The sequence below is a fragment of the Melospiza georgiana genome, chromosome 6 (assembly GCF_028018845.1).
Source record: "Melospiza georgiana isolate bMelGeo1 chromosome 6, bMelGeo1.pri, whole genome shotgun sequence".
Taxonomy (NCBI): Eukaryota; Metazoa; Chordata; class Aves; order Passeriformes; family Passerellidae; genus Melospiza; species Melospiza georgiana.
In genome coordinates, this window is record NC_080435.1 from 30,681,256 (window position 1) to 30,705,120 (window position 23,865).

General features: G+C 38.5%; 1 protein-coding gene across 2 annotated transcripts in view; it reads left to right on the forward strand.

The window, feature by feature from the left end:
- The window catches only part of BBOX1 (gamma-butyrobetaine hydroxylase 1), an 84,674-nt gene that overhangs the window by 22,874 nt on the left and 37,935 nt on the right, over window positions 1-23,865 (forward strand). The gene's annotated exons all lie outside the window — the stretch shown is intronic.

A 23,865-nucleotide genomic window follows, 5' to 3' on the forward strand; every position in this document is an offset into this window, starting at 1 on the left:
GTTGCTGTTGCCTTCTTTTCTGTAACAGCCCTACAAATTTGCTCTGTGAATGTGAATGAGCTAGGTAAGAATGTTTCACTTGAGTTCATACATAAAGATAATTCCATGTAAATGTGGTATAAAACAAAATCTACAAGAATACCTCTGCTTTAGATCTAGTCAGGGGAGGAAAAAAGGCATTTATTATGGAATGAATCATCTCAATGCAATATGTAAAAGATAGCAGAAGATACAGGAGTATCCAAACACAAAATATACTATGTAAAACTTATTACCCACAACTAGGTTAAATAGGCTTGACTCATGTGTCTTAGTAAAGCTACTTTAATAAAAATTTATGATCAGCTCAAGTTAACTGCGTAACAACTATCTTATCTTTTCCCACTTTTATGCTTTTATTTCTCTCATTGTTGCACCTTATTTTTGTACACTATATGCTTCAGGCTTCTGGAAGAACTTTTATTGGGATCTGATAAAACCTTAAAATTTGCTTTCATATTCGTTAAGGACATATTCTGCTCAGACTATTTGAATGAAGGAAAAGACATGCTCAATGGAAGGGCTGCCTGAAGGGGAACATTTGGCTAATATCCTCATAGTACTTTATTAAATTTTGTTTATGATTAGGAGTTTTGATGTGGAATTCAGAAAACTTGAGGACCTTCTCAAGTTACACCGCACCTCACTGATATTTTGAATTTTCATAGCTTTCACCTCAATGTGAAGATTTAATCGTCTGCCCCACAGGGATGCTGCCATATGCCTATGTCTCTTTAGTGGTTTGCAGAGAGTTTTGAAATCTGGAAAATTCATCTTTTATTTAAATGTATGATTTAGCAGTCTGTTATGACAATGAAAACAATATATTATGTGTGTGCAGGGAATGTGGAATAAGGTTTCAAATCATGGTTCAGTCTTAGGGTTTTGGCTACCTGAGTACTGTCTGAGCTTATTTTACTTTTCTATTAAAAATTTGATGGTGTTTTCTTTCAAAGAACTTAGCATGTTAAAAGGGTTTACTGATTTTTCAAAGAGGTAAGGTAATGTATTTACACAGGGGGCTTGGAGGGGCATCATAACAATGGGAACATGTGTGATATGCAATCTTGTGCATCTGGACGATTTTTCAATATAGCTGCACTAACTGTTGTTACAAAATACTGTGCAAGAAAACCTTGAAGGGATTGTCCAAAATTTTCTGGCAAATCATTTCATGCAAAGATGTTGTCTTGCTAATGCTTTGGTAGACAGATTGCTCACACCAAAGCATATTTGAGAGATTTCTTGAGGGAGTGAAATAACATGAAGAAAAGTAAATGCCAGGAAAAATGAACTCTTCTTGAAATGCTATACACTGGAGTGCTGTATTCCATTATGTAAACCTGCATTTTCACAGCCCACTGGAGCTAACTAGCCAGGCAGCTGAATGGGTGGTTTGTCTTTGGCTTGTGTGCAGCTCAAGCATCCAGCCTGTCCTGCTGGTTTGTGCCAAGTGGAACAGGTTTTGCCTTGGGCTGTGCTTTGCTGTACTTACCCTCAGCAGCACGCTGGGATGGTGAGTGCAGTTTGTCACTGCAGCAATTCCCCGCACCAGCACAGATTACCTGGGATTCTGATGGCAGTGAGCACCAATAAAACATCATTTAATTGAAGTGTTAGCTGTTTCCTAACTTGTACATAAAAATGCTCATGAAGTCACTACTGAGAACATGTTTGCCCTGTGGGTTACTTGTAGCCATGATATTTTCTGAAAAATCCTTTCCTTAGGATTTTTTCTCCTGAAAAGCTGAGAGGCCTCAGAAACAAAATGTAAATAATGGTTATCTGCTGCTGTGGAATGCAACAGGTGCATCTGTGATTGGTCTCATGTGGTTGTTTCTCATTAATGACCAATCACAGTCAGCTGGCTTGGACAATCTGTCCGCGACACAAGCTTTTGTTATCATTCTTGCTTTTCTACTCTTAGCTAGCCTTCTAATGAAATCCTTTCTTCTATTCTTTTAGTATAGTTTTAATATGATATATAACATAAAATAATAAATCAAGCCTTCTGAAACATGGAGTCAGATCCTCGTCTCTTCCCTCATCCTTGGACCCCTGTGAACACCGTCACAGTTATTCTTACAAACATTTGGATTTAAGCAACATATAAAGAATGTAAAATATTATATATAAGCTCTACAGGGTAATCTCATTTTGAGTAATCCAGGCAGAAACTGTCCTTTGTGGCTGCCTGTGAGGATGCTGCATGCAGAGGTCAGCAGTGAGGGGGCTGACATGGCAAGAGTTACCTCCTGTCATAAAGTGCAAGGGTGCACATTAAGTGCTTTTCCACACCTGTATTGGAATGTCTTCACCTAAGGCAAATTGTTTCCACATACATCTACGTCAGGTTTATGCTGATTCAGCCAGAGAAGTTTAGTTAATAAATTTTAGAATATGTAGGGGAAAGGTAATACCTATCATATCTGGAAACAATTAATGTTTTAAGAGATGAGAGTCTGGAGTTACCTTACTGTTTTCTTATTAAAAATGACCTAGCAGTTAAGTTAAAAAACGTCCATCTTGTTGTAAATATTTTAATTAATTGTATTTATTAGGAGCTGAAATTTACTTCAACCTTTCTTATTCTTTTACTTTTAACAGCACTGTTCATAAATGTGGTAAAAAATCCACAGATTAGATTTTTATTCCCCCTCTCCCTGCTCCCACAAGGGTGGATTTCCCTTCTTCCCTTTATGAGGAGTTTAGAACCAGATATTTTCCCCTTCTGTTTACCAAGGGATTAATAATATAAAACTTGGCAAGGAAATTGCTGTCTGCGTACCAGAATGAACATTACTTGATGTAACCCAGATATAACATTTTCTTCTGCAAGCTGAAATTTTTGAAGCATAAGGAACATAGGAATGGTTTAGTGGCTTGTGCAAATAAAGAGAAAGCAACTTTAACTTGTAGGTATGAAGGAGAGAGTTTGCTCTGCTTTGCAAAGAACACTAAGGAAATAGGATTTAAAAATAGCTCCAGTCTGGGGGAAAGAAAAATACACTTAAAAGAATATGAAATTTCAGGGTGGAGTTTTTTTTTTTGGTTGGTTTTGATTTGGTTCTTTTTGGTTTGTTGTTTTTCTTGTCTGTTTTTTTTTTTTTTTTTCTGAAACCTTCCAAGTTTTATTTATTCTGGACTGGCATGATTCAAATATTGATGGCTGCCAGATCTTTCTAAATGAACACGAAGTTGGCAGATTGGCACTGTGCAGGCGCTAAAAGCACAGCAGTAGCAGCCATGATCTAGAAGGAGCTGCTGCATTCCTTGCTTATGGAAGAGGACCGGGGCGGCAGCTCTCCCCACTTTATATCAAAAAGTTCTCAGTGTAAAGTGAGGTCAGAGTAGGAGCCTGAGTTTTGTCACCTTGTGTTTCTCTGAAAATGCAGTCCTAAAGTGGAACCCTTAGCTTCCTTCCTATGTTGTTCAAAAGAAACATGGTTTTGTAGCCACAAATGCTTCTTCAGATGGGGTATGCAAGAGGATTGCCTACTATAATATTTTTAATCTGAACTTTGGCATTTTTCCCTGTATATACTACATCTTCTTTCTGGGTTTTTTTTATTCACACCCTTTCTTGTCTATACAGCAGTGAAAGATATGGTTATTTAAATTTGATGCAAGCAGCTCAGTCTCTGGTCTAGATATTGTTCATTTGTACAAGCCAATATCTGCAAAATATCTCTATCTGTCCTTATAGTGGGGTAAAAATGGCTCAGATCCTCAGCTTTGGATACATACTGACTTTTGATTTTTTTGGTGCATTCGTTAAGATTCTCATGGCACCACTTCTAAAGCTTGTCCAGGTCCCTCTGAACAGCTTTCTGTCCTTCAGGTGTGTCACACAGTGCTGGAGTGGTGGATATAAACTACTGTACCCTGCACTGGTGATCTCCAGAGTCTGGTGTTAAATGTGTGTGTATATATGTATAATTGCTAAAAAACCTGAGTTGTGGTAGACAGTGGTCTGTTGCTGTAGGCAATTTTAACCATTTATAAGAAAAACTCTATATCTGAAAATGTCTTGAACAGGGCATGAAGAGGAGATATTTTTTTATTAACCTCTCCAGGCTGTTTCTAGAACTTATTTGAAATACTAACTTTTGGTGGTTTGTTTTTTAAATTAAAGACATCAGTGTTGCTTTTGGAATTTTGCTAAACTTCCTCCAAATGCTATGTATAATTGCAAATTCAGCTAAGTGTTTTAACACATTCCCATGTATCTTTTTAATACCATTTTAACCAGTGTTTCAGTTGGGCCCCACGTATTCTTCATGCAATTACTGTTCTTAAGCACCATGGAGTCATACATATTCTTGACCCATTTTCTCCTGACTATCCCTCACCAAAAGGGAGTGCTCCCCACTTTAGACAACACTGAGCTGAATGCTAATTTTTACATCCACAGCATGAAGGAGGAGCAAAGAAAACATTTCTAGCAGCATGGGGGCATCTCAGTGTCAGAGGGACTGCTCTTTGTGAAACTAAACCTGCATCTGTCTTTGTGATGTGTTTAAAGTTTTCACAGAAGGGTATACCTGAAAAGTTAAGCAGAAAGACTTTTTTTGCCCATATGCAACTGAAGCCATTACATCTCATCTTCTTTTGAGCAGAGTTCTTTCCTCCTGAACCGTTTGCCTCTGTTGAATATCACTGTTTTCTTTCTTCGGCACTTATGCTTGGTGCTTCATTTGTTCATTTTTGTTATGATTTGCAAGAGCAGCCTCCTAAACACCCATTTTATCATCATCATAATAAAAAAAAATTATATACATTTCCACAACTTAAACCTGCTGCATTTAATGCTAATTTTTCATTTATCCTTCGTTTAGGTTTTTGTTGGCATTTTGCATGCTCAGGCTTTTTTTTCAAGGATCATAATAAACGTTCTTTGCCCCCAGGGGAGGGGCGGCTGCCTGAAAGTTATTTGACAATAGCTGTGGATATATAGCTCCAATTTAAAATCTCTTTTTCACACTTCAGTTATATTTCTTTAAACAATACAGCAGAAATGCAAGGATTTGTAGTCAGCTTTGATATGATGTTTGGCTGTTGCTGCCAAATTAATGTTGGTAGCCTTTGAATCGTGTCAGTGACTGTGGCTATGACACAAACCTGCAAGATCTTCCATGGCAGGAAGAAAGAAAGGCATGCTGGCTAAAAGTCTTGTGTTATTTTGAAATGGCATTTTTGTTTAGTTATTTTTAATGTAATGAATAAAGAAACTTTTCAGTAGTGGTAAAATTTTCAGCACCAACTATACTGAAATCAAGGGTAATGTCTTAGACTATTCATGCAAAGGTCTGGTATCATGTTTTACCAAGACTGAGGTGTTTGTGTCATTAGAAAAAATACAATTGCATAACAGAAGGATAATAGCATATATAAATTTGCTTATAAATTTGAAAATTGGTCCTTGTTCGTAATTACAACCATTCCTCAGGCATAAAACTCCACTTGCTCCTTCATACTGAAATGGCTTTGCAGGCTGAGGTTTTTGATATAGTGATGCAGAGTTTGTGAAAAATAACTAAAATAAATAAAAATTAATTTCCTTTTCCTTTGGTAAATTATCTTCTATTACTTTTTCATGAGGTCGTGTACATACAAAAGGTATTTTTAATGGAATGACAAATACGGGGCTTCATCGTATGTACCATGACAACTTTCCCAGCTTGTATCAGGCATTGAGGGTGATCAGAGCTTTACAGCTGTAGGTGTATGTGGAACAAAAACTTGCTTTTTGGGTGAATTCTTGTATCATTTGAAAGAAACCTAACTGGCGTCAGAGCAGATGCTCATTTGTTCGCAAACATAAACACTTGATTATTTTCTCCTAGAAAAAAGAAAAAAAAGGTGTTTGTTAGGTCCTTCCTACCCAAGCATAGAAATGAGCTGAAAGGAAGGACACTGCAGACCAGTGGATGAATTCCTTTAGTGATTTAATGAGCTTTGAATTGGATCCTGTGATAATCAAAATGCAAATAGCAGCACATCTTTTGAGACACTTACTGTTTGATAAAAAAGTTGCAGACTCCAGTTTAGTCTAAAACTTGGTTGGATAATTTGATCATTTTTCAGATCTATATGTTAGGGTTTTTTGTAAAAGTCTGAGGTTTATATTAAATTTGCTGTGTCTATATTAGCAAGTAATATGATGCAACAGATGAGCAGACTGAGGCGGCCAGAGCAAAAGCCTCTAGACCTACATCATCACTAAAATGCAACCTAAAATGCAATGGGTACAACCACGACAGAATCCTGTGGATCCTCTTTACAAACACATGAAAAGGCGTTTATTTCTTTCAGAAGCCCTTATATTGTCCCTTTTTTATTTGGTAGAGCACTCTTCACAAATAAAAGGTGCCAAGTAAATTTATATCAATGTTTTATTATTTAAAAAGAAACTGAGAATCTTGAAGCTGGAACCAAATTTCTTTTAGGATGAAAGTTTCCAGTCTTGAGCCTTACATGAAACTGTCCTTATAACAAAAAGCATTGGTAATGAGAGAGATGTCCCCAGAACATACATGTATCCATTTGCTCTGAGCTCCCTTTTACTTGGAACAAAGGCAACAGAAAAGCAAATCAGGATTCTTTGAAGACTAACTGAAAACCTCTATTACTCTCTACTTCTTCATACTTACTCTCACATTCACATTTCTTCTTAAAATCTCTGATACTGATACTTTTATGTAGATAGTATTTGCCTCCCCACTGAAATTTTTTTCCTTCTTTGCTTCAATCTGTTAAAAATTACCACCAATTACATCTCCCTTCTTGCTAGGCTCCCTACATGTGCCAACTGCTCCTTTACTAATATGTAAATTTAAACTTCTTATTTTCCTGCCAGCTTAATATGACTGGATTCTGCCCTCAAGACCTTCTGTAATTTTCTGGTTTTTGTCATTACCTTAAGTATAATATAAATACCCAAGCCAGCTCTTGACTTCCATTTTTTGGGGGCTGTAGCAGTTAGCTTTGGATGTGTTTGTTTGGCATGCAGAAGACTTTAAGATGCTGTTTTATGGCATATTAATTCCAAAGGGTTGGCAAAATTGGGCATCATCACCTCCACATATCAGGGTTGTATAGAGTGGTACTGCAGTCCCTGAAAACACAGCATGCTCTATTTTTATTATTTGTAGTTTGCCATCCTTAGAGTCTTCCATGGTAGGGAAAGGACAGGCCTTTGTCTTCTTTTGAAGCCTTCACTTAAAAGAACTTTTTTCTCATGACAGCCTCAGACAGGAGGAGGAATGTTCTCTGTAAAGCCCAGCAGTTGCCCAAGAAGCTGCCACTACACAGCAGTAATGAGAGTTATTAAAGTTCAGAACATCAGAAGTGAGTGCTTCCAGTTGCAGAATATGACAGTCCTGGCTCATTGCCACCAGCCTGTGCTCAAGCTGTTTCCATTTTTGCTAACCAGCAAAAGAATAACAGGATGTTTATTCCTCTTTTTTTTTCCTTTTTTTTTTTTTACTTTTTTTAAGCAAGTCCTGCCTATAGGGCTGCATTGAAATTAAGTGCATCATTTTACTTTTTATTCTATAGTTTGCAGGAAAGGGATCTGGTAATAAAAGATGGGAAGGAAGAAAGGACTGAACAGTTCAGTGTTCACATGGATTAAAGGTTTACTTTGGCAAAGCTCACAAGCACAACATGTACTTGCATCACAGGTGTTTTCCCAAAGCATCTCAGCTGCCTAGACAAGATGTCATGGCAGCAACTCGTGTGTGCTCTTTACTGCTGGAGCAGGGCAAACATTTTGCTTAACCACAGAACAGCTCATGGAAAAAAACCCAAAAATACCCATGATGCTGTACTCTCAATTGTTCTCAATTACGTAAGTGATTCTCAGGGCCAGGGTTATTCAGATTTAGGCTGTCAGACTTCATTCTGTCACCACAGAAAATGTAATCCTATAGCTCAAGGCAGAGAGAGGAGATCCACAGTGTGCTCTGAGCTTTGAGCAAATTGCTTTTCCCTTGCAGGATGGTGGCTACGCTCCTGCCTCTCTTGTCTTTTTCAGATAGATCTGCTGGTAGCATGGCCTTCTGGGCAGGGGACTTTTTTTGGCCTGCTCTTGGAAAGCACTCATATGGTCTGGGTCTGGCTGACCCCTGCAATAGCAATCATAAATAGAAAGATAAGTCAACAATGTGTAAAAGTGAGTACAGTGTGGTAACTGTTGTTGAGGTCTGTCATGCACAAAATCTTTGAATGCAAATTTGTATGGAAATTTGAATTATCCTGGGAATACTATCTATAATCCCTAAAATAATTATAAATGTACTGAGGTAGTGGAATGTAATGAAGTCTCTATATTTTAACTGAAACCAGCACTTTTTAATATGGTTCTTGCTCTGGAACCGGTAATCAGAGTCACTCTTCTCTGCTGTTGAATTGAGCTATTGGTAGATACCTGACACATTAATGATTTTTTTTCTGCATCTATTCCAGAAATTACACCTATTGACAGTACATGCTTCTGTGAGGAGCATGAGAGTTTTGTTTCTGCATGAGAGTTTCTTCTATGAGAGTTTTGTTTGATTAGTGTTGGTGAACTGGTTTAATGATGCTGGTACAGTTTATCAATTATTTGCAACTTGTAATCTAATGTAATCTAAAGCAGTCCTGCATGAGTAGTGAGACAGCTATTTTCTGTGAAATTTTCACTGCTTTCCTATTTTAATTAATAGGAGTTTCCTGACAAGTGAGAGATAGTTTGGGACATAACCTTTTATGAAACAATGCAGGAAGTCACAAAAATGGCTAATAACCAAGACTGAGAGACAGAATGTTTTTGTACAAAGTCAGTATTAATATTTTAAAGGGTTTGGAACATTTATATGTGTTTTTGTTATGTTGTGATCCCCAAAGAGTATATTAGGCAATGGGAAATTAATTACTATCACCATCCTTACTCTTTAGGATATATTTGTCTACAACAAACTTACCCAAACCCTATAGAGAGCAACTTTAACCCGCACAGTCATAGCACTTTGGACAGGGAGTGGTGGGAAGTTGCTTGTATTTGATGAGAGGTTCAGTTTGCCCCACGGAATTCCATTCTTGTAGAATACAAACTCTTCCAGCAGCTGTGTGTCCCATCCTGTACTAGGTCACAGAGACCTTCGTCAGAGATGTACTCAGGGATCTCTCAGCACAGGGGAGCTGGGATGAATCTAGTCAAGTAACACCAGCAGATCTTGATCATGCTCTGTCGTTGCTGTAAAAAGTAAATGGAAGTTTGACTTGTTTGCCTTTATGAACTTAGAAATTTGTATAATTAATTAGGCCTTTAAACTGCAAAGATATGTGAAATTTTACCCTGTGAAGTTGCCCTACTGCCTTCAGAAAATTATTGTCATTAGAAAAGATGATAGAAGTGCACATAGTCGTGTTATTAGAAACTTCTGCCCTTAATGAATAATGTATGGCAGCCCTGTAGTGGTGTAAAATTTCATGTTGTGACATGTTTAGTGCATTACAGATAACATATCATTTCAGTGTCAAGGGAAAACAGCGATTTGATATTAGTTTCAGCCCCTTAAATTTTGACTTGCAACTTAAAGAAATGAAATTTTCTAAGAATGTAAGAATAAATGAGAGACTGGAAATTGCTTCACTTACATGTTGCAGTAATGCAGTAATGTTTTGTATGTTTGTGGGGAATTACAACTTTGTGCCATAGCTCCTTTATTTGAGCAGCAATTCAACAACAGTGTTCAAAGTGCTGTTTGTGCAAGATGAGTTTGAAGAAGGGTAGATTTTAAAAAAAGGGATTTGTAGGGCTGACCAGGCAGTACAACTTTGCCTTGAAATTTGAAGATAAAAAGAAAGGAGGACATATAAGCACATTCCACTTTTCAGTGACAAAAGCTCCTGTGGCAGGAAACTGAATTTAAATCTCCTGCAACATAATGGAGTGTCAGTCAGCCACCTAGCTAATAGGAGGGCAAGGCAGCTGTGGGAGCTCTTCTCATAAGACATGAAGCAAGTGAAGAGCTGGCAGTGGAAGGACTATGATCAGCCATCAGCTTATCTGCTGCTGAGGAAATATCCTCTGTGCTTTGGCATCTTGCCCCTGAGGTTGCTGGCCAAATGTGAGATGATTTCCCATTAGGATGAGGCTGCCTGCCAGATGGATAAGCCCCTACAAACTGAGCTCAGACTTTCTGACGTCTCCCACTTCTGCTTTCACATATCTAAGAGCTGTGGCTGGGACCTTGTCAGGGGATCCATTAATGGGAAGGGAACATAGATAGTGTAACTGGTACTCTGGGAGAAATGTGCAGTGTCTGAATGTCCACTTGGACTCCTGCACAGGATTGCAACACATGTCATGCAGTATCTGCAAGGCCTTCTGTACTCTTGGGGACTTGATCCCAAATGAATTGCTGTCTAATCTGCAAGAGTATTGAAGCCTTGAAGTATTGTTTTGAAGCCTGGAAGTATTGTATTGAAGTCTTGGCTATCCTACTCAATATAAGGAACAATAACTTATTCTTAAAGAGTGTTAATACAGTGTCATGCATGCACATACACGTGTATAAACATGTACATGCATATGGAATTTGGGGGATTGCTTTAGGTTTCCCAAGTGTTTGTTCATCTGAGCTTTGAAAGCAAGTAGAAGGTGAAAATAAAATCAATCTCCTTCCCTTCTAAAGAAAGTACTTTGTAATGACACACATAAAGACACATTTTATTTTTTAAAGCTATATCCTATTTGAAATGAGTATGAAAACCACCTGCAAAATACTAATCTTCTCTTTCCAGGAGAAGAGTTGACACTTCTGGGATTTCAGCCTGTGATCAGGCTATTATAAACCTGAGGCTTAAATTGCAAAGCCACTAGTATGCTTTGATCTGCTGTGAAGCTGTACCATCCTGATGGATGACTAGTAGCTTGCAATGAGGCTTAATATGGTATAATTTTTTCTAACATCAGGTGGCATCCCCTCTACATTATTGTATGAAATACAACAGAAGTACCCAGAGGTTCTCACTTTTGGTATCCTTCTATCTTGAGAGAAAGGAGGGGCAGATTTGAGGAGCTGGGCTGTTGAGGAGGAGTGGTTCTCCCCTCCCTTGGAAAGGGCTGGAGAGGGGACAGTCTTGTCCACGAGGCCAGGGCTGACATCACTTGTGTGACAGCTCTGAGGCTGTCACTGTTGTCTTACAGATGCTCCTGCCTCTTCTGGCACTGGTCTGTCCACTGAGGGACAACAGGTTGAGACCAGGATTAAAGCCCCATCCCTTTGCTTCTGGCTGATTGGATCACTGGCACTCTCAGTGCAATTTAACCACTTTGGTGCTTGAGACTCAGTTTTATCTTGAGCTGCAAGTTTTCACAGTTTGTGTGCAATTAACTTGTTTGAAAACAAGAATTCCCAAGTGAAACTAATTTTAATAGAAAGTACATTTGGAGTGGGCATTGTGATTTCTGTGCATCCAGGCTCTGAGGCTGTTCCATCGGCATGAGTGATAAATCCTTTCTAAAGGCTAACAAAAATTCAAGGCTCTGTGGGCCACACACAAAAATATGATCTCACATTTTCTGAAGTAGAGTCTTTTTTCATTTTACTTCGGTGGTTGTATCTTAGAAGTTTGTAGAATAACCAAAAACTTCCTTATTTCTGGAAACTGTTTCCAAGTTTGGAGGCAGGTCAAGAAAGGAAGGAATTCCATTTTCTGTGACATCCAAAGATATCTGGAAGTCTGTGTTTATATGAATATCTGTTGTCTCTCTAAATACAATTTTTACCTTTTCTATCAAAAAACTTGTAAGTCCAGAATGGTACCTTGGCAAGACCCCAGGGAGGGCTTAACAGTAAAAGAGGATCTGTGGAAAAGAGAAATTTGCTAATAGTGCAGCCCTTGTGTTTAGCTGGTGCTGCACCAAGAGGGAAGAAATCTCCTTCTGTCTCTGAGTGCAGCCCGTGGGACAAGCTGTGGGGCCACAGGGAGACTGCCTTCCTCTTGTGCCAAAGGAATATATATCATTGAAGCAAAGGAAAAGAAAGAATCCTCTTGTTTCAAACTACCTGCGCTGCCCCAAAAGAGGAAGGTTTTATGGCTTGCCAAGAGGTATAAACTTTCACCTGAATAGGGAAATTGCATGGATCTGTCTAGTAAGGGACAAGTTGCTGGAGGGTGGGTGGCTGCAGTAGAGGAAGAACTCTGTTCCTGCATGCCACACAGCAGTACAGTGGAGTTTATCACTTGAAATAATCTGTACTACAAGCTTTTGTCTTGAGATTTCAAAAAGGGTCCCTACTAATGTAACCACATTGAACTAATCTGTGTTATGTTATCTTGAGCTGTGGCTGAATCTGACCCCAGTGTGTTTTGCTTCCAAGTAGGAAAGGCTAGGAATGACTAAGTACACAAGAATTCTTGTGAGTTATATTTAAAATCAAAGATTCTGCTTCTACATAGCAACTTACATGCCTTGTTTTGCAGACATATGGCTCATCCTTCATGTGTTGTATCATGAAAAACATGGCTTGTAATTCTGCTGTGAAGCAATATGTTTGTGATTAAAATAAAAATTATATGATTTCTGGTAATTCATTCATTCAAGTAATTGTGAGCTATCAGAATATTTTCCATTTAGGGATGGCTACAGGATGATGTTTTGCATTATATATATGCATATATATGTATAACTGTATGTGGACATGTACATATATATAAGTACATAGCATTCTCAGACATCAAGATGCAGGTGGCTCTTTCTGAATCCCAAGAGCAGAATGTGTGTCTTGAAAAGCAGATTTGAGGAGGAGATGACTGGTACCTAGGCTTTGTAAGGCTGGAAAACTGCACCAGCAGTACAATAAGTTGGAAAAGAAATATCCATAAGGAGCAAGTTCTTTAAACCATGGCAAAAGCTCTGTAGCCTTCTTAGTGACATGGATTTTCCACATGCCACCCTGAAGCTGAAATGAGGATGGCTAATGAAACTAATCCTGTTTTCCTGGAAAAGCCTGTTCCAGGACCACTCAATGCTGCTGATACTGGTGTCAGAAGATCATGAAATAGGAAATAGCTGTTTGAGAGCTTAATGGAGTCTCACATGCTGCAGAAGGGCTGCTTTGGAGGCTGTTACGACCCACTGGAATGGGGCACGATCTTTGTTCTAGGTCCTCCTCATGCTGAACATATTATGATATTATGTGTCAAAGAACTCTGATGCTTCTATTATATATCTGCTTTAGATTCAGCAACCAGACCACTATTTAGACACATAAGGCATTGGTTATCAACCCCTTAAGTTTTAACACTTATTAAAAGCAGTGGCTAATACACTCTTACTTTTTACATTACATTTTAATAAGCTCTCAAATCCCACAATTCAAAGCTGCCGGCTAAGAGGCCACACTACAGCACTTCTCAAAGGTGCTGGCATAAGCCACAACACTGCTTTTCAAAGGTACTGGAACAAACCCAACACACTTCCACAAGCTCCTCTAGCAACAAACTTCAGGATGGAGTCTGGGGTAGGATATGATAGCTGTTCTTTCCACAGGCAAAGCAAGGAAGGATAGACATAAAGACAGAAGAGAGAGAAAGAGAACAATGAATATCACCTTAGCTACTACATTGGTCCTGCCACATGGATGGTCCAGAGCTGGGGTAAGAGTCAAAGATAAAGGGAAGAAAAAGAGCACAAGGGGGCCTGATCCACTTCCTTTTACAGTTACCTTGGTGTATACCTCTGATGCAAACTAGATTTTTCCTGCTGTTTGTTTGCCCGTGTGCAGACAGCCCCTTTGAGCCTTTCTCCAGGAAGCAAGTAGAGGGACAGTGGACTGAGCAGGAATCCCAAGGGGTGGAGCAGGATGTTGATTCAGAACAGGTCTGCACCCCTCCCTGGGACCCTCTTTTGCAATTACACCTTTCCTGTCCTAACAGAACATTTGAGACAAAGCATGTTTGTTTCTGGTCCTTCACGGAGGCTGAAAGGATGGTAAGACACAGTGAGCAAAAAAGGGTTAATAGGGCTCAGAGCTCCTGAGCCTGTCAAAAGACAGCAGAAATCTCACAGGAAAGGTATCTGCTGTATCTCGGCATCCTGCGCCACTCAAGAAACCCCAGAGGAGCTTCAGAGATTTGGCAAAAAGTGTTGATAAAATGCAGCAAGGCACATTAGGACTGGAATGCAGTGCTTGGCTCTGGAGATGGGGAAAGGAGTCACAGTAAATATATCTTCAGACACACATTGCCTCTCTTTGTCTAATGATTCAAGCAGTCACTACCCTGGAAGTGGAACATGATCTCAGCATCATGTAAGTTACCTTTCTCCTTTTCTTTGGGGTGAAACATCAAATAGAAAGTGGTTCTGCTGCTCGATTAACAAAAAGTGTTGCAGCCCTTGAAAATGAGCTTCAATGTGAGCTACTGATTCTGGTACTGTGGGAGTTACAGGAGGATCCTAAAAAGGTAGGCACCAACAGGACCTAAATTCTGTTTCCAAGGGTCACAACTCAGAGAATTAAATGCAATATGTCCCTCTGAATGAACTACTGAAAAATGTGTCAAGACCAAGCTCTAAGGCTGAATTTGATGTCCTTTTCAACCATATTTTAGATAAAATTCTTTGTGTATTTTGGTCATCAAACATTGTCTCCACACTGTTTAAGTGGGCCCAAGGTGAAATCAAGGCACATAAAATCTCAGACTAAAGCAAATCCAGTAGTAGTAGTTCTGTTACTTTTTAAAAAGTCAATCAGTTTAATACTTTTTCTCCAAAATGGGCAAAATCTACAGGTGAAATGACATTAGAATTTAGACTTGCATTATCATTCATATTTTATTTTAAAATCAAATTTTAAAGAATCTTTTAAATCTGTTTGGTTTGGGCAATACATTTAAAACTGTCTGTGCAGAATTGCCTGAAACAAATTGCCATCTGGCATTCCATATATTCAGGTTCAATTGAATTGTTTCAACAGCCATTGCAAGAAATCAAAAGGAAGCTAAGAAATGGCAAAGAATTCTTCTTCTAGCACTGAGAAATAGCTTGACAACATTTCATTGCAAATTTAAAATACCAACAAAAGCATAAAACCAGACTAATAAAAAGAAAGATGATTTTGTTATAATTTCAGTGGATAGTTTTTAACAAATTTATGATTGGTTCCTGTCAGTTTGTAGTAAGAAGTGAGCTGGTATTAGAATCATGGCTTGAGTGATCAAACAAGGACTGGAAAAATTCTTTGGCAGAGATCCATCTACACAGGAACTTGGTCTGCATGCAGAGAAAATACACTGCAGATGTATAAATTACACAGGCTGGAATTGTGCTGGTCAAAACCATCCATACTGGAGTCATGTGGGAAAGAAGGTCTAGACACCATAGATTACTTTGCTACAACTAAAATCATGCTAACTAGAAATTAGCTAAAACCACATTTGCACAAATACACATAGAGAAGTTTCTAACCAGCTGTGTTAACTAGATGTTCAAGCAGAACAAGAAAAGAATTTCAGCCAGTTGAATTCATTGGTAAAGCTTGCATACAATTTTAGTTATAGTTACATAGTTTGTTAAACAACCAATTAAGTAAGCTTACCAGAGAGGCAAAATCAGTCCACATTTTATTACAGAAAGTAACTTGCAGACAAATTTGCAGTAACTTGCAGGTTAATTGTTGCAATCCTACATTTTCATTGCTGCAAACAAACTTTATCAAAAGAGAATCCAGATTCCTAATTATCAGCACACATGGCCAAATCAAAACAATGTAATTTATTTGATAATTTTAACCAAGGACAGGGCTTTTTTTCCTGAGGAGAAAAACTCAGAGTAGAAAAGGAGCAATGCAGGATTGTTCAATCATTCTTGGCAAAGATAAGGAACTCTGTCTAGTGCTACTATTCTTTTGGGAAGGCACGAGAAATTGGGGGACTGCTGTTGATATGGGTTTATGTAATATATAATGCTGTATTACATATAAATTCCTAATATATTATCACTTTATTTCTGAGATTTGGATTTAACTTCTCTAGCTGCATCCCTTTTGGTGATTGTGGATAGAGTCTGGCCACTGCAGATAGTCAGGACACAAGTGCTTTTTGGACCTACGTGCTCAGTCCCAAGCAGAGTACAGATTCCAAAGGTCTAAAGATATTGCCAAGGAAAAAACTGCTCGGGTGATGACATGGACAAGAGAGTGAGCACTACTAAATCTTCTCAAAACTCCTGCAAGGTCTTTCTGTGGTCTGTGTTCACCCAGAAGAACACTTACCTGGGCAGTCAGAAGCTGGCTTGTGTTTGAATATTGTCAGAGAACTTTTTATGGACAGTGAGGCTGAAGCAGCTTGGTCAGCTGCCAGTGTGCAACTGCTGTAGATGGGAGTTGTGCCAGCTTTAGCTGCATTACAAGATAGCTATTTAGGAAGTTTACTACTTCTCCAGGTCCCATCTGTGTGCTTCCTTCTAAGTCAAGCCATCTCCACCTACCCTCAGCATGCAGGCATGACAAAGAATATGTGTGTGACACTCAGAGATTCCTTCAGGGTCTCACCTCTTGCCACCAGTGGTGATGCTGCTTACTGCTGCTTCTCCTCTTCTCTAAGCCTCCCTTGTCACTTCCTTCTTTCCCAGGCAGCACTTTTTGTGTGTCAGTTCAATTATTTCGACAGCCATTGTGTGCCGTCCCCAGCTGAGCCCCCCAAGCTATCCCTGCAAGCCCTTTCTGCTCTGGGACCTGTCACCCAGCAAGGGATTCACAGCCAACTACTCAGCTGCAGCATCTTCTGAATACATAAAACATCTATTGTGATATCTTTGTAATCACACTCTTCACGCTTTTCAGAAGCTTTGACTGTAAAATACAGTGGAGCAGGTATTTTCTTTTTGGCCATTTTCCAACTAAACTGCCTTCCACAAATAGAAATATAACTGTTTACTTGTCTACATGACTTTTTAATTGAGAGGTTTTACTAACCACCATAACAGATGTACCAAATAAATTTTGACCTAAAGTTTGGGAAGAACTACAGTAATGCCTGTTTTGAATGGACAATGAATATGCAAGGGGAAAAAAGATGGAAGTAGGTATGTATATATAAGGCATGGCATGGTCTTTCAGAAGGCATCAGAGAAACATTCCTTCAGTATTTCCCTATATTTTAAAACCAAAAAACCCCACCTACAACAGGATTTTTCTGAAAAGGAGTGACTTATCTCCCTGTACTGTTACTGAAAGTAAGAACTGGCATCAGTTAAATTAGACATTGTATATATGTGGTATAGATACCTCAGCTGTGATAATGTATGCTGAGGTTGAGGTTTTCCTGAAAAGTTGGCCAAGAAACAAAGTACACTTAAGGAATACGGATAGTGTTTTACTAGGGAAATGCCTAAAATAGTGTGAATCTTTAGTGTAGAATCCTTAAATGAAATGTTTGTTCAACTGGAAAAGAAACATTCATGTGAAGGGTTTTTATAGAAGATGCTGACTGTTTGCAGTTGAAGACTGAACCCAGTTGAGGTCTGAGAACCTAACTTACACAGTATTTTGAAGTGCTTAGTGCAAGAAATCTTAGAGTTGGTTTTATAAGTGAGTGAATTTTCAAGATTAAGTTCAGGTCTCCAAGTCAAGCAGCTGGAAAATAAAAAGGACACAACTGGCAGATACCCTTTTCTGGTTGATTTTCCAGCCAGCTGTAACTCACCTCCCCTTCCAGTCCCCTCCTGCCCCTCCTGTGTGTGCCAGTCCATGTGGCACTATCCCACCCAGTAGTGTCACAGCATTCAGCAATTTTAACCACTACCATTCATCCCTAGTCTATAGGGATGAATGGCAGTGATTAAAATTGCTGAATGTCTTTAGTCTATATCCGAATGCCTTTAGTCTATATCAGAAAATCATCAATGTACTTTAAAGTATTAAAGACATATATCAGTCTAGCTAAGTGAGTCAATAAAGACCTAGCTCCCCACTGGTTTTTCCATGTGCCCTGGGACAGCTGCTTTCCTGATGAGCAGCCACTGTGCATCTTCCTGAGTTGTTGAATTGTGCTGGTTAGTTCCTGGGCTTTTCTCTACTCATCCAAATGAATTCAGCAAACACTCGGCCTCAGAGTCCATCCATGAGCCCTTTTGCTCACAGAAAGCAGCACCGTGTTCTGAGGGTCAGCCACTGCACACAATTACTTCCACGATTTGCTCAAACCTAATTTCTGAGTTCTATCAGTCCTTGGCCTGTGGAGATTTACTGGGAGGATACTTAAGAACTCTTTTTCTTTGATGGCTCATTTCCCTCCATTTTATGTCTATTTGCTGTATGTATGTGGACATATATAGTCATTTAGCCTAAATTGTTCTCATATGTTCCTATGAGCTCATAGTGCATTTATAGAAAGTAACTATATTGCTTCTCAGGCTTTATTTTCATAGCCTTAATGCAATGTCTTCCAGTCTGTGTCATAAGACAGATATTTCTTGCTTTTTGTTGGGTTTTTTTTAAAATTTGAAATTATCTTGCTCAAACACGAAATTTCTGCTAGCACACTGCAAAGTACATTAGTCCAACTAATACAATCACACTAATACTTATTTATTTCTATCCCAAATATCTTGGTTGAAATAGAATGGACTCCTTTCAGATTCTTCCACAGCTGTAATAGAGTGATTTAGTTATCCTGTGATCAATTAATATCCAAAGATTTTTCTCCTCTTCTGCCTTTAATTTGTTAGTTCCAAACTCAAGACAGAAATTCTTGCTCTTAGTTCCAGAGCACATATTTTTGCCAAATTTTATCCTGATTCTGCTTGCAAGTTGTAAATTCTTCTTTATCCTCCTTATATTAATTATGTCTTCTTGTTTTAGGGCACCATCATATTTAGTTAGTATCCTCTGGCTCTCTGTGGCAAAATCACTTATGAAAATATTAAATTATGTTGGTTCCAAGAACAGCTCTGTAAGAACTCAATAAGCTGTCTTGTTGAAGATGGGTATTTGTATTTTACTACAATAGAAGCACCTGGTGTTCCACCTTAGCAACACTTAAGCATTTCTGGAAGGAGAAGACTTATCTTGGATTATGTAATGCTTGCTGATTACTTTACAAGTAAGACTTTTCCCTTAAAATCATTAATAAGTATTTTCTTACAATAACAAATTACAAAATCATAGTGTGGGGGGTTTGAGCAATTTGACTCTTTTGGAACCATAAAGCAAGATTGACATCAGTCATTAAGAAAAACATTATTTGTAGTGGAAATCTGCCATTCTTGTAAGTTAGTTTAGATCCTGCATTTTTGCAGCTCTGTTTAGTGCATGTAAGGGGCTTGTCACAATCATTAAAAATTCACTCTTGATAATTTAATTTGGTTTGAATTTCAGGATTTACGTCAGTTGAAATGTTTAACTTAGCTTAAAATATAAGGAGGAGGAGGATTTAATGAGAATTTAATCTGCTTTCTGGACAATGAAAGTGTGTTCTTTTTCCCCTTTTCATACTAAAATGAAAAGGGGAAAAAGAACTGTGAACTAAAATGCACAGTAAAAGGAAACAGTTTTAACATGTCTTTCTTCACACAGTTTTAAGTTAGCAGTCACCTAACTTATTAGGTGTCACATAAATGAGTTTTGCAATAACTGAACTGCATCATCTTACGAGAGAGTGGAAGCAGATGATGCTCATCAATGATGTATATTTTGTCTTTATAGACAATTAATAAATCACAAGAAAATAAGGGGTTCTCTTTAGTTTATATCAGAAAATCATCAATGTACTTTAAAATATTAAAGACATTTGTCAGTCTAGCTGAGTCAATAAAGACCTAGCTCAAAACTGAATTATTATGCCTACCTTCGAAGAAAACAGTAATATGTGAGCTACATATTTTGGCTGTTTCTAAAGGATGAATTCTTCTTCGCAATATTTAGCAATTTTTAGCAATTTTTGTTCCAATTCACTATATTCGCTATTTCAATCTTGGCTATTATTTTGTTTTCTGGCAAGTCACTATAATGTTTGCATGAACTGTGTCATGTAAATTCAAAGAACTTGTCATGTGAAAGAGGAGATTTTCTCAAACCCTTTGTGTTTGATTAGTCTGTCAGTGCCTTGGGTCAGCTGAGACCCTTGTGCACAACCAAATATGTTAGACTCCAGTTTTGGGGGCCCTTCACTAAAAAGTCTGGGGAGTCAGAGGGCAGTTCAGGGTCACACGGAGACAGAAGGACCTCCTCCCAAGTCTCCACACCTTTAATTGGTTTGTGGTGCCTCAGGGAAGATTCAGGGTAAGAGACACCCCCTCCCAGGTCTCCACAGTCAACTATGTTATCTACTGCGGGCAACTGGTAGCCTCCTTGAAGGACTCACATGTGACAATTTATGGAACACGCATTATTAATATAACAGAAAACTGTTAAGGTTTTAAGATTGAAGGTGATAGTATCTGGCTGAAAAAAAAATCTATTCTAAGCAATATACTAACAAGATCTAATTACTGAAAAGCCTAGCCTGAGCTAAGTGATCTGCACACAGACTGCAGTTCTTACCCCACAGGTGTCCCTGTGGTGGTGGAGATATGTTCTGCCTGTCAGCTGATGCCAGAACCATCAATTGAGTCTTCCCTATCTTCTGCACTTTTTAATCTTACTACTTTGATAGTAATTTTTGTGCTTTGGTACACCTTGAATTACCAGTGGTATATCACGTTCCATGTGGGGTGGTCGTGCCTTGGAGGTGGGAAACATCTGCATTGCATCTGAAGTAACCTTTGGGAATGGGGATAGATGTCTGTGATCTCACCATGGCCGCTGGTTCAACAGCAAGAAATCTTCTTCCTCCCTTATTTGACACGTGCTATGTGACTAATCAGGTACCAGGTATCACCTAGCATCCCCTTTTGCAAGAATTTTGGCAGAGCCTGAGCTTGGTGTTTCCACTTCACTCCACCCTCTATTTAGGCCCCCTCAGCATGCACTGTGTGTGAGAAGTTGGGCCTGCTGACCACATTCCATCCTGGGAGTAGCCACAGCAATTTCTCCCTGGAATTTTAAATATTGTTATAACTGTGTCTGTAACTTTCCACCCTGCTCCATCCTCCATTTTCATCTCCCCTCAGCAATGCTGTCTGGTATTTTTGTAACACTTTCTTTCTTTAATTTTACCCCTGCTCTGTAAAATGGTAACTAACAACTAATGGTAACATTGCTTTGATGGTAACTAACAACCATTACTGTAACATATTTAGGATTTTCAAATAGTCATTACTGGCACCAAAAGATATCTTTGTAATCCACAATATCTTTGTATTACATTTTCTCCAACTTGTTAGATATTAGGAGGAATTTTTTTGCTGTGAGGATGGTGACCCACTGGAACAAGTTTCCCAGAGAAGCTGTGGCTGCCACATCCCTGGAAATGTTCAAGGCAGGTTGGATGGGGCTCTGGTCTAGTGGAAGGTGTTGTGCCCATGGCAGGGCAGTTGGAACTAGATGATCTTTATGGTCCCTTTCAAGCCAAACTATTCTGTGGTTCTAAGATTTATAGTGTTCCAAATGTTATTAGAACAGTATTAATCAAAGAATGAAATGCAGTGTAGCAGTCTTATTGTAGAGATGGAAAAATAGTTGATAGTTGAGTGATTTGATCTGGCTGCTGTACTTAGTTTAAGTGACACTTCAATTTTTACATGTTTTAAGATAAAGGACTCTTGTCTTTTAGTCTCCACTGGTTGCATTAAGAAAATTAACAAAGGAAAAGTGGCCCAATCAGAAATTGGAAATATCACAAATTCATAAGCAAAATGTTCCAGGTATTTTATGGAATATCACAGTAGACCTAAACTAGGGATAAAAATGTTCCATTAATTCTGGGAACTAAGTAAAAACCAATTTTCCTTTGAGGGATGATCTATTAGTAAATTTAGACAGTTTCTTACTTTGATTGAGGATTTCATAAAATATTATTTCCCGCAAAATTCTTCATAAAACATTTTGAGGTGTCATTCTTTGACAGCTTTATCCTGCAAAAGCCGGCATGCAGTCAGGTAATGGAAAGGATTACACACATCAGCCACCACAGCAGCCAGGGACTATCCTCAGGGATCCAAAATTCCCTTCTGAAGGTCCCTGAGACGCCAGGTTTCAAGCTTCCAGGAAATTATGTTTTCTCAAAGTCTACCTTGAGTGAAATCAAACTAAATTCAACTCTCTTTTTAGCCAAGTGGCTCTTTTAGACACTCAGATGAGTAGTCATTCTTAAACCTGCTGCTAATGAGTCGTGTTTGTTTGCAGTGTCTAGACCTCACCTGGGAATAATTGCCATAGCATTGAGAAACTGCTCTTATGGGGAGCTGCAAATTCCTGTCTTGGGTTCAGTGAAAACATGTTGAAGATGAGGCACTCCAATGAAGCATTTCAGGTCCAATTTCTTTTCTATATTTTTGTCTGATTCTGTTCCTGTGTTAACACTTGTGTTTGAATTCTGAATCTAGTATAGCACAATGTTATTCTTTACTTGAATTCCACTTACATCATAGAATGACTCGGGTTAGAAAGAACATTTATAGGTTACAGCATATGAAAACGAGACTCACAAGCTGAAAGCAAAATGAACCAGTTTATTGCAGAGTTAAGGCAGTATTTACACACAGAGTGAGAATCTTTGTTCAGTCCTTTGAACACAACTGGCTGCAGGCCTGTAATGAATCCATTGGCCTGACTGTTAGTTTCCTCAAGGTTTGCAGGCTTTGAAGAAAGAGGATGCCTTTCCTGCTCTCAGTGTGTAATCTACTTTGTCTCATGCTTCCCAGGAATTTTCTGCAGTGCCAGGCTCTGCTATTTCTTTTCACTTCCCCCTTTTCTTTTTAAAGGAGTAATAGTTAAGGCTAAGGTAACCATTACTTGTTTTTGCGTGCTTTTAACAGCTCGATTATTTTAAAAAGGACAAGACAGAAGACTAAAAACAATATTATTGCTAGACAACTCAGTCCAATAAAAACCCAAACTCATAAATTTATCCCAGAAAACCAATTTTTTTGATTTAACCAAGAGAGATCATTTTTCAGATCTGTCAACACCTTTTGTTCCTGCAGAGTTTGTAAAGTTGTGAGTTGATCTTTTAATTGAGTGTGAAGTGGCTGTATATTCTGTTGTAAGGCCTTATCAAGGGCCCCTTGGAGGTGGTTTTTAACTGTCTCCCAATTGTGTTCCATGTCATTCCATGGAAGGGGAGTGACACATAAGGAATTATGGATATCTTCCCAATCACAGTGCAGGGATAGGTGAGTTTTTTGGGCCTCAACTCTCTTGCCTACCCTCATAAGAGCACTTTCCAAGGCATCTAATATGGCTGTTATTTCTTTATCAATGTTTTCTTGTCTTTGTAACTGCTTTGTGATATTAGTTAATTTGTCCCATAGTGTGAGAAGTTTGAATGGAATGATTTAAGGCAGTGACAGCCACAGAGGCTGTGGTTAATATTATTGCAACACAAACAATAGCAAAGATTAACCAACCCAGAAATTTGCAAACTCATTTGGATGTCCTCTTGTACTAGTTGAGCCAATTGTGAGAGACCATCCTGTCCTTCCCAAGACTGAGTCGGATTTACAGGTACCCAAATTTTAAATCATCTTTTAAATAGAAGAAGGACAGAATAGTTACACATATCTCCATAGATTATGCATGAGTTGAAAACAAAAGAATCAGCAGATAAAAAACCAAACCATTTCTATATTCTATCAAGAAATCATTAACTAAAGCAAAAACATACAGGTATGCAGTACAAGTTATTAGTAATTGTTCCTCTTGCAGTGTTGAAGTAGCAATTGTAGCATTC